We start from the raw sequence: 19,253 nt of genomic DNA, 5'->3' as shown, positions 1-19,253 counted from the left end.
AGTGCAAATCGTACCCGCATTCTGCCTTTGCCCCCAGCACGTCTACGTCTTGCTGATTCTTATTAAAGAAACTCTGTTGGGAGGTGCCCTTTTATAGCACATTAATGATAGTGTGGGAGGAGTAAAGTCCTCTTTAGCCTTTCTGTTTTTTATAAAAAGTTTCTGGTGACTCACTGTCCCTCCAATTTCTTCAAGTGTCCCTGGGTGCCAGGCTAAGAACCCCTGATGTGAACAAGAGCATCTGGCTTGGTCCAACCTCCTGGATGTTATACTTTGAGGTGGTGGCAGAGTGTCCTGAGGATGGAGGCCCCGTGTTGTCCTGAGGCCGGGATGTGGACTCAGGGAGCAGGAGCCCCTGGGACAGTCAGGTGTGCCCTCACTGTGAGCCATCGGGCAAAAGAGGTGCCAAGGACAGAGCCCTCACCCTGGCAGCAGGCCACAACTTCCTGCCCTCCTCCTTACCCTGCTGGCTTCTGGAGATTCTCCAAAGACAGCAGCAGGCACCAATGGCTAATTGCTCCGAAATAGCTAGTCTCCATTTCAGGGTGCTGCTTGCTTTTGCTTTAGTAGCTGGCAAATGAGTCCTCCTAGGGATTATAATAACCCTGTCCTGGCTGTGTTCCCTGGAATCTTGGCCTCTTTCCCTGGCACTCATCCCAAAAGGGATGGAAATCTCTTAGTATTTATCCCCTTGAAGATTCCCTGCGCCTGCCTGGCTCCCAGCCACCCTGCACACAGACGGCCCGCTTCCTCCATTTCTCCGTGGAGCAGATTGCGCCCTGGCTCTCCCCCGTGCCGTCACCCTCCGAAGGCTGCCGTCTCCCTGCTGGGGCTGCCCACTGCTCCTCCCAAGCCTCTCTGTTGGTATTCTCATCCCACTGGGCAGAAATATTTCTTCCCTGTATTTTCATTTCCACCAAAAGGCCCAAGAGAAGGACTGAGATGCCTTTTCAGACAGAAAGATACTAGGCACCACTGAAACAATGAAAAGAGTTTGCTTCCTCAAAGAGCTGACTGTCCGTCTTCCTTCCTCCTGACAAAGACACGACACTGAGGACAGGGGAAGCACTGACATGTTGGTTCTGCACCTGAGAATGTGAACGTGGCCTATCTAGTAATGAGCGCTAGAGCAGAGGAGGGAGCAGTCAACTTCTCTCACTTACCGTGTGATGTTACTCCAGGCTATTCTGTGTGTCTGTCCCCTGCACCCACTCCACTGGACTGAGCTCCATGAAGATAGTCATTAGATCTTAAAATTCTTTGCAGAAGAATTTTAAGGAATTAGATCTCCTAATCCCTGGTCACTAAGGATGGGGGTGGGGCACGGAGTACCTAGCACAGGACTGGCATATATTAAAAGCTCAATAAATCTTTGCTGAATGAATGGACTGTGATGACCCAGCTCATATGCTCTTAGCATAGCCCTTTCCCAGAGCATTGGGCTTCAGTGTAGGTGGACCCTGCTTGTAGATGACCACTTAGAACATGAGGGTGACCTGTGCACAGCCAGGATGCTCATTTTTTATTTCATTAGGTCCTTGGCCACTGATCCAAGCGGGGATTGGGTGAGAGAGTTATGTAGTTAGATCACAGCAAAGCCATCACTATTGCTGGAAAAAACATCAAGTATGGGTGGGGAGTGTTATTTTGGTATAGGAAGTGCAGCATATTTTACTTAAGTCAATCCTACGAGTGCCATCCAACACTCAGGAAGATTCTCAGCTCCTTGTGTCTAGGAGCACTTACCCTAAATAGACACCTAACTGAACAACTCAGTGTAGCATTGCCATTACACCCCAGCCACTCTGGTCAGCAGGACTGTCCCTTCCCTTCGCTTGCCTCCACTTTGTAATGCAGGCCCGCTGCCTTCCTGAAAACAATATTGTAACATTGTCTTTGGGTGCCCTTTGCCAAGGCACTATTGGCTCTCTATGGCAATTTGAATGCGATCATAATAAATAAACCAGCAATTGAGTCAGCTTATAATAGATCATATAAAACCTTTATATGGCTGAAAAACCCAATAAGTGGCCTATTAACAAAAGAGAAGGGGCGGGTGGGCCAGCTCGGAGGGGGTATGTTTGGAAAACTCAACTGTTTCCAAGCAGCAATTATGAATTCCCCATATTCAAAGTGAATTCACAATTTCACAGCTCCAGAAACTGACTTTCCCTGTGCATCCAGTCGCCGAGGCTGTCAGAAAATCGAAAACAGTGCATCAAGGAGAGCCTGAGATTTGGTCAGAAATTTCTTAGTTAAATCAGACACTTAATCAGGAGCCACAACACATGAAGAAGCTGAATGTCACTTGTCCTTCATGCAGGATCAGACAATTTCTGCAAAAGAAGATGGACAAATCCCCAGGAGGCTGGAAAGAAGGCAGAGTTCTCAGAAACAGGTGTTCTGGTAAAGGGGAAAACTTCCTTTTCCTTGCTCAGCTCCCCGAGGAAGCGGCACAGGGGAAGGAAGTCCAGAGAGACAGGAATTTACAGAGGAATCTGCCATTTTTATGAGATCTTCTCTTCACCTTACTAAATGTTTCCTTTTCTGTTAAAGGGGATGGAAATGCCTCCTTCATTTATTCTGAGAATTAAATGAAGTAACTGACACAAAGAATTTATCAAAGCACTTAGCACGCAGTAGGCACTGAGAGAGGTGGTCCCTTTCATGTAGATTCCTATTTGGAAGGCAGCCCTCCTCACCACAACACTGCCAATGTCCACTGGATTCCCCAATACTTGCAAAGGTCAAAGGGATCCTCTCCTGTAGGGAAGTCGTACTTGCCTTGGGAGTCAGGTCTGCTCTGGCCAGCCTCTTTGAGGGCCCGCCTTGTGTCTTGAGAGGATCCTTGAATGCTCTGGAGCCCAGACCTCGTAAAGAAGTTTCAAATGAAAAAAGAATCATCCCCAAGATTGCAATGAAAAAAGAATCATCCCCAAGATTGCTCTGTCTATGTCTGAAGGCAACAGGAAATCAGAGCAGCCTAGAGGTCATCAAAAAAGGGGTGACCACTGAGTTGACCTATGAGAGTCCCCAACAGAAAGGAAGAAAGAAATAAAGAAATGGAAAGAAAGAAGGAAAGAAAGGGAGGGAGGGAACGGACAGGAAATGGCCGAGGAAGGCGCATAAGAGCCATGGAGGAATTCATGTATGTGACACATTTGTATGTTCCCTTGAAGCACCTGAAACCCAGGCAGCAGGAGGGGGTTGGAGGATGTCTGTACACGTCTGTGGCCTTCAACTACTGTCACAGGCCATGAACTCAGGGAAACTGGAAGACCTGCGAGGAAAGGTTCGGGGGCAGGAGCCACAGAAGATGCTAGTAAGTGAGTTGGTGGGACCTTCCAGGTTTGGAACTTGAACTTGGGGCAGGGTTAGGAGCGAGAGAGGGGTGGTGTTGGCGGTGGGGAACAAACTGACTCCAAAGTTCTCTGATTGAGCTGCGATCCGCCACCCCCCCAACCCGTTTTTAACACCTTGTAATAGAAAGAGCAGAAATTTAAAAAGAAAGCCAAAGATGACAGTTGTAGGGTAAAAAAGGTGTGGGAAATATGCAAGGAACAGAAGGCTCAGAATTCTGCTCTGCTGTTAGTAACTCATGAGGGGTCCACAAGAAAACCACAATAGCCGGGGCTGGGGCTTGGGGGAGAGAAGCACGGGGACTCAGGGATCTGCAGAAAGGACCATCTGAGTCGCCTGTGGTTTTCGGCCTAGTCCTTTGATGCCCTGCCCCAGGGAGGAAGAGGCTGACACCAGCTGTCCTGAGGCTGCCTGGGTATTGATCCCATGCTTGTCTCCTTCACCACTCTCTTTAGACTGTGCAGGCTCTGATGGTGGGGATGCTGTCCACAAAATACTCAGCACTTTTAAAAGGAGGAACTGTTCCATAACCCTTTGGTGAAATCATCGAGACGCGTGAATGAGAAGGCAGATTGTGCTGGTTGTTTAGCGGGTCCTTGAAGAAGTATAAATAGGTATGAGAAATAAGGGTTTTGTCTTATGAACGAAGATGGCCTGTTATCACTCGCCAAGTTCATTTTCATCAGAAGAAATAGAAAATTCTAAGTTATCCAATCTGCATGCCAAGATCTTCCTAAATCCTAGACCTTCTTTGCTCTTAGTAATGAAGAGGCCAGCTGTCTTCAGGTCTACATGGGGCTCAGCTCCTGCTGATGTGAACCAGGGAGAAAGCAGCCCATTCCCCCACCTGACCACAGTTAAAGACTACACTTGCTGCCCTTTAAGGTGAGTCAGTCCTACTGTCCCCCATTCCTTAAATCCCAGACACTTGCCTTCTTACCTGCCTGTGCCCCTTAAGGAGAAACAAGGAGAGCCTCTCTGTAACCATCAAAAGCTATAGAAGATGAACAGTTATTTCTGGAGATAATGGTGGGCATTTAAAGTCCAAGATAGCATCATTCAATCCAAGAAATAGCTCACCTTTGGCTTTATAGGTTCTTGTGGCCACAATAAGCAAGTGGCTACTCCAGGAACGAATGATGTGCTGATGTTCAGTTAAAAGATAACAGGGTGGGGGAGCTCCATACCCAGCTGTTCCCTCCTCGTAACATCTAGAGGCACAGCCTGCCCCACCCTCACAGGTGTCACACCACCGGTGTCTGCCTGACATCAGAACCAGCCTTCAATTAGCTGAACAAATGTGTTTAGTGTTGTTACAGATCATCTCAAAGCCATTTATATTTGGCTTCATAATGCATTACGGCGGGGAGTTGGGATGAGGGTGGGAGGTGGCGGTGGAGAGGTCTGGGTAGGAGAGAGTTGCTGAAGATTTATCTTTCTGATTATGCTTTGCTTAGGGCTAATATTAAAATTAGTTTTCATTCCCTGAGCACACAGCAGCTCAGGAACATGCAGGGCATTGGGGAGGCTGGCCTAGGATGTTCAGTTTGCTTAGGAGAGACACACATGGGTAACAGCAACTCAGCTGTTAAGGCCCAGCTCTCCGGCTCCTGGGGCTGGCCCGAGACCTTGCGGTCTGGCTGTCTTATAGTTTATACGAGGAGAGAGCAGTCCTACTGCTCTTGACTTGTGTTGGCATTCTCTGGTGAAATAACCCTAGATATGGTAAATAGTATGCAATTATTAAATTAATACAGAATGGTGTGTCTCCTTTACCCCCACTGCCAGGGATGTGTTGTGCTAATGACTTTTGCACCTGCTGCGGGTAATTAATGAGTAATGCACATGGGTGTGTAATTACTGGGTAAACACATATTTACCAATAACTTCCCACCAATGAGCACTGACAGGTAGCTGGTAGGACTAAGTTCAGGTGAAATGAGAAGTAGCTCAGACTTTGGTTTAACTCTAGGCTCTAATGAAAACTTGCTTTAAGGAATATAATTTAATTTATGAGCAAGCTCCCTACCAACAGCCTGCCCCTCTGGCTTTTTAATCAAACCTAGGAGCGTAAATACCAAATATCCTAAAACAACGTATTCCTATATGAGAAATAGCTATGTTCACAATCAGGAGAGTGTTATGCAGACATTGAGCAAGACACTTGAGGCTATCCCTAGTTTTTTTTTTCTTTGTTGTTGTTGTTGTTGTTGTTGTTTTTAATCTGTAAAATGGAGATAAGCCTATTTCATGAGCTTGTTCTGTCTAGTGAATGAAACAATTAACATGGGAGCAGGGTTAGAAATATAAAATCTCACAAGTGTATGTTATTAAAACTATTATTCCAAGCTGGCTGACACTATGGGGCCTGGGATGTTCTATGGGAAACTGTAGGAGAGACAGATATGGTCAGACAGGGATTAGAATCCCTCTCCACCCTGTTCCCACCCGTAGTGGTATCTAGAAACCTTCAGTCCTAAGAAAGGAAGTAAAGGCCTTTCATCCTGCAATCTCTCCCTACACACACACACACACACACACATACACACACACACACACACCTGCATGCCACTCTCACAAAAGTTTCTCATGCATAAAATATCATGAGTGCTGATCTTTTTTTTAATTATTCTTAAATTTATTTATTTATTTAAAATAAACATATAATGTATTTTTATCCCCAGGGGTACAGGTCTGTGATGAGTGCTGATTTTAAGCAGAATGCAGAGTAGGAATTCATGCTCTGAAGGTTTGAAGACTCCCAAAATATGTTTAGTTATAGTTTGAACTTCCAATAAAGCTTTTTAGGTGTTCTAGCCACACAGTTGTCACCAGTGCAACATACTCACGTACTTGCACCAACTCTGGCCTTAAAGTCCAAGAATCAAGGATATGAATAGGAAAGAGCCATGCACAGGAAACAGAAGGAGAATGTGGTGGGATGAAACTTGCTAGGTCAGCCTGTAACAAACCCATTCCTGCCATAGGGGCATATTGTGTCTGGGTGTCCTGTTGTAGTTCCTGAGTTCTCCTCATTTGTGACACTGCCAGCCTCTCTATTTACCTCCACCCTATATGGAGACACCTCTGACCCCCCAGTTGTCTTTTTACTCAGTGATGAACTTGTGTGATGTTCATCAGATCTTCACCCAGGGTTGTCACTGCCCAGCCAATGGCCAAATACACAATCAGCTAATCAAGGTGAGAGGCATAATCCATGTCCTCAGAATATAGTGGAGTTGGGGCATCTGGGTGGCTCAGTCAGTTAAGCATCCAACTCTTGATTTCTGCTCAGGTCATGATCTCAGTGTTGTGAGATTGAGCCCCATGTCAGCCTCTGTGCTCAGCGGGGAGTCTGCATGAGATTGTCTCTTTCCCTTTATCTTCTCTCTCTAAAAAATATATATATATATATATATATATATATATATATATATATATAAAATATGGATTAATTGGCCATCTGTGGGTCAAACACAAGACCTCAGCTTTATTGGGGGGGTCAGGCCGTACAAGATGAATTTACTATCCACAGACACACAACAGAATTAACACTGGTAACACTCCACTTCTGGAAGTTAATCTTTGATGGGATAGTAACAGATCTAAAGTAACATGATTTTCTCTGGGTATTCACAAAATCCATATTTCAATTTTGAAGGACATTTGCCATGGCATGATTTTACAAATATTTAAGTAACTGCTTAGAAATTAATAGAAAACCCTTGACCTTCAGTATTGTATCTAGTGTGTATTTCAGCTTTCCTTTTTTTAAAACTTTGAATAGCTATACATTTACATATTTCAAAATTCTTTTTTAAAGGTTTTATTTATTTATTTGATAGAGAGAGAGAATGAGAGAGAGACCATGAGCAAGGACGGGGAGAAGAAGAAGCAAGATCCCCACTGAGCTGAGAGCCCGACATGGGACTCGATCCCAGGACCCTGGGGTCATGACCTGGGCTGAAGGCAGATGCTTAACTGACTCAGGCACCCAGGCACCCTACATAGTTCAAAATTCTAGAGTTACACAGGGCACCTAGTGACATCATCTCCATTAATTCCTGATGCATACTACCAAGTTTCTCTCCCTTATGTCACCAAGTTACTGATTTCCTATTTATTTTCCAGAAAGTCTTTCATACATAAGTAGATATATATTTATACACATATATGTTTTTTTCTCTCCCTTATTTTACATAAATGGTAAGATATTATGTACATTTACCTAATTAAAATCTCAATGGGACTCTTTCAAATTTTTTAAATGACTCAAACCTAATTTTCTGATTTAAATAATTTTTATACTGGACTTCAGATCAGATGACTCTTGGTTCCTGAAAGATTCTTCCAATTCTTTGTTATTTTCCATTTGCATGAATATCCATCCATCCCCAGGGTACCTTGTAGGTCGAATATACTCTTTGCTTTTTCAGCAAACACACTATCTTGGGTTCAAACTTGGAGGTGGGAGGGCTAAAAACAGCCATCTCCCCACACAAAATAAACACAAAATAATAGCTTATGTTGCTGATTTCTTTCAGTCTCTCCTTTAGCAGAAACAGTGACATCTGATGATTACTGCTGAGGGCGATGAAGCGCAGGAAACAATTAATTCAGCGCCTGGTCTGTGCCGAGCAAGTACATGCCTCCCACTCCCTCACCCCTCCCAGCGTGCTGGTAGGTGAGGATTATGATCCCAGCCTTCAGGGAAGAGAGCGGAGCTCAGAGAGGAGAGTTTGCCTACCATCCCAGGATTCATTAGTGGCTAGTCAGGATTTGAAGTTGAAAATGTTCTCTAAGCCCACCCTTCTCCCTCCTTACTACCCTGCCCTATGAAATCTTCAAAGTGCCGAGAAGCGCAGGAACTTTGAGCAACACCTGAGTACGGTAAGGCGGGGAATGTAGTGTGACTTATGCCAAAGCCTTAGCGCAGGGCTTCAAAGAAGCTAGGGCTCAGTACTTAACCCCTGTTTGGTGACTACAACGCTCGGCTTTCCTGCAGAGCGTGTCAGCGCAGAATCCACGGCTGGCCAACACCCGTACTCATTTGAGGTCTTCCCCTGGAGACTAAAAAGTGGGTTAGCTGCCTGTTAACCGGGTCGGGGGATGCGCCTGGAGATAATACCTACTCATCTTTGCCTGGATGTAAAATAAAATAACTTGCGTCTCGATTCCTGCTCTTTATTTTTATCTCCAGCTCATAAAATTTCCAAGTTGGCTTATACAGAAAAAGATCATATTTTCAATTATATCCCTAAATGATTGTGGGAAAGGGCTCCTTTCTGTCTGCCTAATTTTCACCCTTCCCAATTTCCCTAGAAATGAGCAAGACTTCGGCAGTGGCTGTTTCCACCTGGGTAAAGACTTGAGATCTCAAATCTCAGCTCCTCACTCATAGCCTTTAGTACCTGAAGAAGGTGTACAGCTGGTATTTTTCTTCCCATTTTGCAAGTCGGAAAGCTAAAGCACGGAAGAGTGGCCAGTGGCCCCGAAGCCATCGTTCTTAAGAATAGCCCCTGGCACAGGTCTCCTTGCAGGAGTCACCCGCAGGAACACATATGCTGCGTGTCAGGCAAAGGGGGAAGAGGAAAGGCGCGGTGTCTCTCATCCGTGCTCGGCTCCAGGCTCCGAACACACTGTACAAACCGCTCTGAGCCGCTAAGGATCCATTTCATTCAGCAAATACTGTTGGTCCCAGCAAAACGCGTCGGGCCTGGGAATTCCCGCCACGATAGGAAAATCATATTTCACCAGCTGCTTCTAGCCCAGGATGCAATCCCCTGCCGCCGACATCCCTCCTACCTCCAGAAATAGTAAACATCTGCCAAAAGAGAGCCCCATTAGCAAAATCCCCCACTTCTGAGCATCTCTGATTGGATTTCTTCTGAGCTCCCTGCCCGTTTCCCACCCCCCTGGCAGTGACAGGCTACTTCTCTCAGCCCGCTGGAGCGCGCCCAGACCCAGGCCCGCAGGCGACCCCAAGCTGCTGTTCTCCCCTCTCCTCTGCCCTCAGTCGCTTCCCCTCCAGGAGCACCAACTCAGAGCTGTCACACTCCTGTCAACCAGATGGGAGACCAGCTACTAAGCTGTTAATGCCTCTTGCAAGGACAGGGCCTGTGGTCACAGGCAGGCTGCCGGAGAGCCTCCACGCAGGAGTGGGCGGGGCCTGGTCGTCAGCGTAGGGGAAATTGGCCTTTTTGTCCCAAGGTTCCCACGGGTGGCCCCGCACTCCTCCTCCCCAGCGCATGCCTCTCCTGTCCCTTCTGCTCTCACCGCTTCGTTGCAGCCAGCCAGCACTGCAGCAGGCTGACAGCGGAGCGGCTGCAATGAGCTGCCATTCCAGATGTCAGCTACATGCTCGCAGGTAGGAGCCCTGTAGGATATTTATGGCTTTAATTCCTCAGTAGAGGTTTCTGTTCTGTCATGCAGCGACATATGAATTGCTGCTCATTTGCTCCTGTGTTTCCACGTCAGCGGCAATTATGGAAAGGCTGCTGGCTTCTTGTACGACCCCACAAGTTATGATCCCTACACATTTCAGACTGAGGGAAGCCGAGAAGGATTGCAAACACCAGTGAGAAAGGGCAAGGAGATGGCAGACCAACAAAGGCGAGGAGCAGGCTTCCAGGCCTTGAGGTGGCTGTCAGCTGGTAAGGGCAGGCGGAGACATGCCACATGTTTCCAGGGGGGATAGACAGCCAGTGCTTCCTGATAGGATCCCGGGGGAGTTCTGGAGGGCCGTTGGGGGGATGTGGGTCTAGGCCTGGCTGTAGAGGATGGCCTCTGCTCTGCCCAGCAGTTACTACCTGCTTCGTCCACCTGTGACCTTGGCAAAGTCACCAGATCCAAGTCTTCAGGAGCCTACTTCCTCAGTTTTAAAATGAGGGCAGGCAGCTTCCAGCCTCCAGGAGGGAAGGAAGAGTTCACTGATGTGTGCACAGATGAGAGATTCCATCCAAAGACCCAGAGCCATGTTGATCTTCAAGGAGCTGGGGTGCATTCTGGCTCATCTGTCACCATTTTTGTACTTATAAAAGAACAAGTTCTGTCAAAATCCAGTATGCCACCAACTGGAGAGAATAAATTCTTTTTTGTAATCCCCCCCCTTTTTTGTAATCTCCAACAAATTCATAAAACAAAGAGACTTTTTTTATTTCATTTTGTCAATAAACCTGGCAATGGAAATACCAATTTGAACAGCAATTTTCCCCCTGGTCTGAGCTGAAATTGGCTCTGGATGAATTGTTTTTCAGTCTTTACATGTAAATTCCCTCCATATCTCTTGCTCTTACAGACAGTCCTGGGACCTTCCCCTGCTTCACTGCCACTTCTCCGTCCAAACCTCTGGTTCCTGGAAACAACACGCTTTTACACGACAATGACTTCAGTGTCTTCTGCTCCAAAGCCCAGTCACAAAAGATATGTTGCTGCCAGAAACTGTGGGAAGACCTGAAGGTATCACGTAGCCCAGCAGACCAGAGGAGGTGGGTGCCTGTCCAGGCAGGGTAGAGCTAGGACTGGGATACAGATGTCCTGAGGACCAATGCACATTCCCTCTGCACGTCCCTGACCTTCAACTCTCCCACTTCCAGAACACCCACTGGATCCCAACTAAGTCCAAAGATTAAATCGTAGGTATAGGTTTTAGCAGATTCTAAACAATACTGGGGCTGATGTCTTCCTACAATAGTGTTGTCATATTTAGCAAATAAAAACATAAAAATAATATTGAGTGTAAAGCATGTTCCAAATTTTGTTTGAGATATACTTATGTTGAAGAATTATTCATTGTTGGGGTACCTGGGTGGCTCAGTTGGTTGGGCATCTGCCTTCGGCTCAGGTCATGATCTCAGAGTCCTGGGATTAAGACCCACATCAGGCTTCCTTCTCAGCAGGGAGTCTGCTTCTCCCTCTCCCTCTCCCTTTGTGCCCCCCAAATAAATAAAATCTCAAAAAAAATTATTCATTGTTTATTTGAAACCAAATTTAACTATGTCCCTATATGAAAGAGACTTTGGCTCTTCCTCCCTCACATTCTTGTAAATCAAATCAACCAGTTTTTAAGAATTCCAACCACCTGTCCCTCGTGATGCTAAAGCCGAAAAGCCAAAGTGGTCCAGGCTTTAGAGAGACAGATGGAACTTCCAGTTCCAGCTCTGCCATCCATCAACTCTGTTATCTTGGGGTCAGCTAATTTCTTTAGGCCATAACTGACTCATATGTAAAATGTGAACAAGAAATAGTATCTATTTCACAAAGGCATTACAAAGATTAAACAACACATATATAATATTTTTAGTGCAGGCACAAACCTAGCATTCAATACATTTCTATCACCAATGTGTTAAGTTTCTGCGTATAAATCAGGTTTCAAACAGTATAGTAACATGAACCACATAGGTTAAACCAGCAGTTATACAATTTCTTAGACCTCATATTTAATATCCATGAAATGTATTATGATTCCATTTTATAGATGAAGTTAAGTACATTTATAGAGTCTGCTGCAATTAAGTGACAAAGTTGGAAGTTTGAGAAAAATTATTTTGATTGTCAGGTCAGTATTTTTCTAAGAGTATTTCACTTCTCTGGCCTCTGCCCTCAAGTAGATTATTCTGGGAGGTATAATGCAATATGGAGTTATGGAGTTACTCCCCAGTCCAAAGCACATGCCAGTGCTTAAACTGGACTTTGGAGTCTAGTCCTTTCCCTTCCTTCTCCTGGGTAATGGGCTATTCTTGACCCAATTAGGAACAGTGTGAAACGCTTGAGGTCAGTAACTGTATACAACTCCGCAGATTATAGGTACACAGTGTGGGTGTATGGTCCGGCTTGACCCAGCTCAGGAAGGTAGTCTGGATCCTCTCCTTTATTCCATAAGACTCCAGCTGTCTAAACTAACCAGAACACTCACTCAGCTTCCATTCCATAAGAAATTCATTCTCCACAATTCTCAAGATCCAAACCATGAGCTGAGATTAAAATCCAAAGTAGTCCTAGGCATTCCAAGTTGATTAATATCCCCTCTCTTCCCAGGTTCTAAATCTCCCTGCACTATTAGAAATTGGATATGCTGCTTTAGTTCCTCTGATGACTGAGACCAGAGGATCCCAGGAGGGTGTACCTAGAAGATGGGCAATTAGGCCCCTTCTGAGGGCCAATCACAGCGGTGACCACTTCATTCACCAAGTCAGGAGGATAGTCCATAGTGATGGGAGATGCATTGGTGATATTACGAAGTGTGCCAGGACTTCCGGGAACACACACAGTCTCTCTGCTTTCTTGATGTTGGTAAAGTCTTGCTTTGATCATCGCATTATTTTTCACATTTTAAACTCCCTCAACAGCAGTGAGGGGTGAATAATACATGAATTTACAAAAAGGACAAACAGCAGAGCATGAGAAAGTCCTACTTCCTGAAAAAATACTACACTCATTCTGAAGTTTACAGTAATCCATATCTAAAACGCAATGGCCAGTTCCGGTCCTTGCTTTTCAGCCTAAAACATTCTCAAGAATTCTCTCTAACTTCCATTTTGAATAATCTAAAACACTGCAGGTTCATCTTTTTTTATGTTCCTAGCCCTACTTCTAATCAATTTTCTTTCACACTTTCTGTCCTCTAGATAAATCAAATGCCAATTTATCTTCTTCTTCCTTATTTTCTGCCTCCTTTCATTTCATCTCTGCTCGTCACTAATCAGCTTGTGCAAGCATCCACATGTACATTCCATGTTTATTTGATAGTTCTTGTTTGCAGCAAGGAGTGCTACCTCAAATTCGTCAAATACCCAAGCGATAAGGAAGAATGCTATTAACTGCAAGGAAACAAAGTAAAATATTTAAGGCAATTAGAGAACAATTCGAGCTAGTAATACAATTAATGACTAATAAAGTTTGTATGCAGTTCTACAAGGCACAAAGCACCGAACACCCTGAATCTTATTCGATCTTCACAATATGCGATCTAACTTGATAATAGAGAAAACAGAATGGTGGAGGGGAGCGAAAATGGCATTTATAGTCAGATACATTAGGTTTGAATTGCAACCCTGCGAGCTAATGCATTGCTTGGTACCTGGCCAGCATGATGCAGGCTCACTTTTCTCAGCTCTAAAATGGGATAAGAATATTTGAGATGCAAGAGTTTGGGTAATTAGTACAGATGCATACAGAATGCTTTGCTCCTGGTTGGTGACTTATTATGATCCTCATTTAAAGATTTAATGTATAAGGAAACAGACACCCAAAGAATATTACACGTTTATTGAGATCATATGACTCGTAAGTGGCAGAGCTGGATTCAAACCAGGCTTTTATGAACTAAAGCCTCTGCATGGCCCATCACATTACAACCAGAACCTTTAGCTCAATGCATCTCAGAACCTAGTGTACACACCAATCACTTAGAACCTTGTCAAAATGTATGAGGTTAAGTAAGTATGAGGTTCCCTGAGATTCTGCATGTTTCACAAGATCTCTCTGAGATGATGCTTAACCTGTCAGTTCACACTTTAGATAGCAAAGATATAAACTATGAGTATTAACCACAATTTAGGATTACCCCAGGGTGATACAGGTGGGCCTTTAAGAATTGAGGCTTTTACATCCGACTCTTGGTTTCAGCTCAGGTCATGATCTCAAGATCCTGGGGTCAAGCCCCACATCAGGCTCTACACGCAGCAGGGAGTCTGCTTGAGATTCTCTCTCTCTCTTCCTCTGCCTCACCTCCTAAAAGTAAATAAATAAATCTTAAAAAAGAAAAAAAAAGAACCGAGGCTTTTAGTTTTAGTGATAAAGATAGAATGCAAAGGTCACAACCATTTATTCAATGTGTCCAGTGTTTGCCAGGTGCATGACAAAGTATCAAGTGCTGGGGATGTGAAGATGAACAAAATATGCTGAGAAGCACATATGTTAGCAACTCCATTGAGCGGGCCTAATAGATTTGGAGGCTTATAGGGAGATCCACACAGTAATAAAGAAATATGGGGCATATGTTTGCAAATGTAGGATAAGGACAGATGACAGAGAACCTTGACAGATTCCCTGAGGGCCCTGTAACCTCGATCCAAGCCCATAGGGACACACCGTAGCTGTAAAAACAAGATCAAGTTTAAGTTTGGATTGAAATAGAGAGAAACCAAAGATGCCAACCAGGAGGCTATTGTAGAAAGCAGAGGTGAGCTGTTATGGGCTTGGCTTTGGTAGAAACCATGGCAATGAAGAATGAAACAGAGCTGTAGGACACAGTGAGGAGAACCATGGTGAGAATGCTGGACTTTAAACTCCTAGTGAGGCTTGGGCTCCATTATAGCTCTGCCTCGTATGAGCCATTTCTGAGCTTCCACCTTCGCATCCATGAAATACAGACCATCTATTTCAGGGGCCATTGGGAGGATTAAATAAGATAATGCACGTGGATGCCCTTTGAAAACTCTAAAGCACTATATAAATTAAGGAGCTATTATTATTAAGTTTCTCATGCAGTATCTGACACGTTATCACTGAATTAATTAAGTAATGAAAGAACGAAATTTAATGAATGCTTGGCTATGAAGAATGAAGACGAGGAAAAAAACCAAAGGTGATTTCAAAAATGTCCAGAGTTCCCGAATAAGAAATTAGTTGCTCTGTGTTTGATGGGAATAGGTACAGGGAATCTGCGGGGGAATGAGACGGGGTAGGGGTTTGTGAATCTTAGAAAGACTTAGCCCTGATAAGTCTGAGAGTCCCAGCAAGAGGACATTTCTCTGCCTCTCAAAAGTAATCTGCGATTTCTAATAACGTCACTTAATTTTTATCATTTCCCAGCACCACACATCATCATTTGGTATCCAGCTGGTTGGCCTTGGGACAAGGTTTTACTGAGTGTTTGTTGCCTCCTCTATAAAATGGGCATACAAATAATGCCTACCTCAAAGGAATGACATGAAGACTGCAAATAATACTTACAAACCCTTCACCCAGCACATGGCTTATCCTGGGTTCTTCATAACCTCTTCCCCCCTTACTATTGTCATCATTACTATTATTATGGTGATGCATGGAGCCCAGTGCCTGGGGCTTGAACCTACAACCCTGAGATCAAGACCTGAACTGAGATCAAGAATTGGATGCTTAACTAACTGAGCCATGCAGGCACCCCTGTTAGGGTGATATTTAAAACAGGAAACAGAAACATGGAAACAGCTTGTGTCCAGATCAAAACATAAAAGCATTAAAAGCTAGAGGGACCCAAAAGATCATGGGTCCAAGTTGTCCCCATCTATGCTTCTACCATTTTACAGATGAGGAAACTGAGGCCCACAGAAGAGGCTAGTGATGATCAATATCATTTCTTTGGGAGAGTTCCTATTGATTCTGAGGGTGCAAAAAAATCTCCAGGCAACCAAGAGAAAAAAATACCTGCTGAAAGCACTGATTTGTGAGTTTGCTCCGTGGTTAAGGCCATTCTTTTCATCTAAGGAGAAGTATATTCCTTCCAAGCTGGACTATTAATTAAAATTCAGCGATGCTAATTTTACTGCCAACTTAGGAGATTCTTATTACATTTATTTTCCAGGTAATTGCTGCTTGTACAGGAGTTCAAATAGATGTCTTTTTTAGATGGTGCAATAGATCAGAATTATAATAGTTAAATTCCTCACCCTTCATTTCGTTCCCTCCGATTCTAAAGCCTGCTAACTCAAGTTACACCGAGAACTCCCTCCTCTATCTCCATCTCTCTCGCACTCTTTGCTGTACTCTGCCCCGTGTTATCTCTCTCTTCCACAATGTTAAGATCCACAGAGGCGTGGGTAGCAAAATAGAGTTTCTGTTTTGTTCTTTTCGATTTTATCAGACCATTTCCCCTCAGAGGAAGAACCACAAATAATCCTGTACATAAGTATGAAAAGAGATACCAAGTGCTTCTCCTCACACCACCCATTTTTATGTTAATTTATATCCCCACTTTACAGATGAATAAATTGATACTCAGAGGAAGAATTTCCCCAATGTCACACAGCTAATAAAAAAGGCAGATTCTGGCTCTACTTCTTCTTTTTTTTTTTCATCTTATCCAGGAAAAACCTTGTAATATGCTGTGTTCCAAAACAAAAACAGAGATGGTGAAAAGGAGTAACTTCATTCTCAGGGAAGAAGGGCACCTGGGGGGCGGGGGAGAGAAGGGGAAGCCAAATGGAACCCCTCAAGTCCTATCTAAAATCAGAGACTCTTTCTCCCTCCTCTGTGTCCCTGGGCCTGCCTCTTACAGTGAGAAGATTTTCTTCTCCCTTCTCCATAACACTGAATTCTGTGATGATGCTCCAGCAGGATGAGGCCACACCAGAAAGTGCTTTTTAGGAGGAAGCAGCAGTCACCTGAGTCCAGGCTCAACCAGCTTCATAGCTATGAGATTTCGTGCTTTTGAGATGCTTGGATCTTCCACTCAGAGTACCAATTAACTGTATGCTGGGGAAGGAGATGGTTGACAGACAGAAGCATATATTAATTTTAGAATCTCAATGCCAGTTGCCATTTACCGTATCCTTATTATGTGCCAAGCATGATACTAAGCATTTTACATGCTTCCTCTCCATTTGCCCCAACAATCTTGTAAACTGGTGACTATTACTATAATTGGGTCTATTCTATGAGTGAAAAAGCTGAGGCTCAATAAGTTAAGTAACCAATGTGAGGTTGTATCGCTAAAAATTGGAGGGGCCCTGATTTAAACCTGGGTGTCTCTGACTCCAAAGCCCCTCTACTCTGAATGGTTCTGCAAACTGCCCGCCTGAAAGTTGTGGGTTATCTAAATCCCTTTGGTTCTACAAAGTAGTATTAGGTCAGCAGGGAAAGGAAGTATTGTGTTGATAGCAGTGGTATCCACATGAGAAGGCTTATTCCTCAAGGGAGGTGTGTACTCTATCCAACAGGGACCTAGAAGAAAATATTGGCTTGTCTATTTATATTTTGATGCCACCCTTTGTAAGTATGTACCTACAAGTTTTAAAATATAAATAACACATTAGTACAATAGTACATACATAATTCATAAAGAAATAAATATAGTATCTTTCTTAAATTTATTTTACAGATTGGGATCAAAAATATTCTTTGTTGGGGCACCTGGGTGGTTCAGTCGGCTAAGTGTCTGCTTTCTACTCAGATCATAAGGGAACCTCCTTTTCCCTCTCCCCCTCGCCCCTGCTCATGCTCTCTTTCACTACCTCTCTCTCTCTCTCTCAAGTAAATAAATAAAACTTTTTAAAAAATATTATTTGTCTTGAGAACTAGAATTTTAGGATCTTAGAAATGGGAAGGAAGTTTCAAGAACCTCTATCCTAATTGTATGCTTCCACTCACTCTGGCTAGGTTTTCTAGGATTAACCTCCAGCCTTCTCCTGAGTGCTCTGGGTTTGTAAATTTTCGGGTGGTTTTCTTTGCCACTATTTCATAGCTATAGCAACATTAAACACTTAATTTCAGTGACTCAGATCTACGTGTCCCAACTCTAGGCCCAGTGAAGCTCTGTGCATTCTGCTGACTCAGCGAACACAGAATGGGACTCAAGTACGAGACATAGACGTTCATGCAAATGGCGCCCCAGGACTGGCTGACATGACAAGCAGACATACATGGGGAAACCAGCAAGAAGTAATCAGAAGACTTCAGAGACTCATCAACACTCCAAACACACCAGTCCCTTCAGTGGTGAGAGCTCATCCATCCTGAGACTGCTTGCCTGCTGAATTAACATGGAGCACTGCTTTTCTCTTCTGACCTCAGCCCCTCCCCATTCATTTTCCTTCTTGTGCTTAGGAATTGCAGAAGTCTTCAATCAGCGCCACTGCTCTGGAAGAAAACTGTCAAGGCACTGACAGAGAGCTGGTGGATATGCAGAATGACACGAGTGAGGGACCCTGCACTGATGTGCAGGATGGGAAGGCAGTCACTGGAACCCCACATGGGCTGGAGCTGTGACCGACAGAGAAATGACAGGTGTTCTTAGAGCTTGGGCGGTTCCAGAAAAATCACTCAGAGCCAGCTGGTTCCTGCATGAATGGTTCTTTAGACAGACTGACCTTTGTTACTCAGTAGAGTGTATGCCACCTCTAAGCCCATTTCCAAAGCACTGACACCCAACAGAGTTTTATTCACCATTGAGCTCGCCCTGAAGAGGGATGCCAGATACCCCAGATCATCCATGCATTCAGCAGTAGTCATTGCTGTGAGCACCACAAGACTCTCTGGGCACCCATGCTGACGCCTTAACTCAAGGAGCCATTTCAGGAAAAGTAAGGGCACAGACTGTTGGGACAAGACATCGGAGTTCAAATTCGGCTTTTCCTGCTACTAAACTGGCAACATCTGGAAGCTGCTGAACTCCCAGTCTCCCTTTCCTCGTCTGTGGAAGAGGCTATCACTGCTATACAGAGAAAATGGGGTGGGATGTGCTGCTCCTTACCAGTGTCACGTTTCTGCCTCACTCTGCCTGAGGGCCTCCTGCTGTGATCAGAGACTGCTTTCCCCCATCAAGTAAATCAAAGCCTCCCAATCCCACAAGACGAGCCCTCAAGCAATGATTGATATCATTGGCATATAAATATCTTGTCCCCTAGCCTCAGAGTTGAAAATGCTGAGGTATATACCCAACACTGGGCCCAGAATTTCCCAAGGGGCTAAGCTCAAGGCAGCATGATGGTAACTTGTTCGATGATATGCCATGTATTCACTACCTTCCCTTTCCCATTTCAGTCCTCACTCTTCCACTAGTGTAACCTAGAATCACTTCCCAGCTCAACTACCACACCTGAATCCTTGCTTCTAGTTTTGCTTCGAAGGAGACCACAACTAAGATAATATGCATTGCCCGAGATAGTGTTTGATATGCAGCAGGTGATGAG

Source organism: Mustela lutreola, chromosome 1 (assembly GCF_030435805.1).
Source record: "Mustela lutreola isolate mMusLut2 chromosome 1, mMusLut2.pri, whole genome shotgun sequence".
Classification (NCBI taxonomy): Eukaryota; Metazoa; Chordata; class Mammalia; order Carnivora; family Mustelidae; genus Mustela; species Mustela lutreola.
This window is presented reverse-complemented; position numbering follows the sequence as displayed.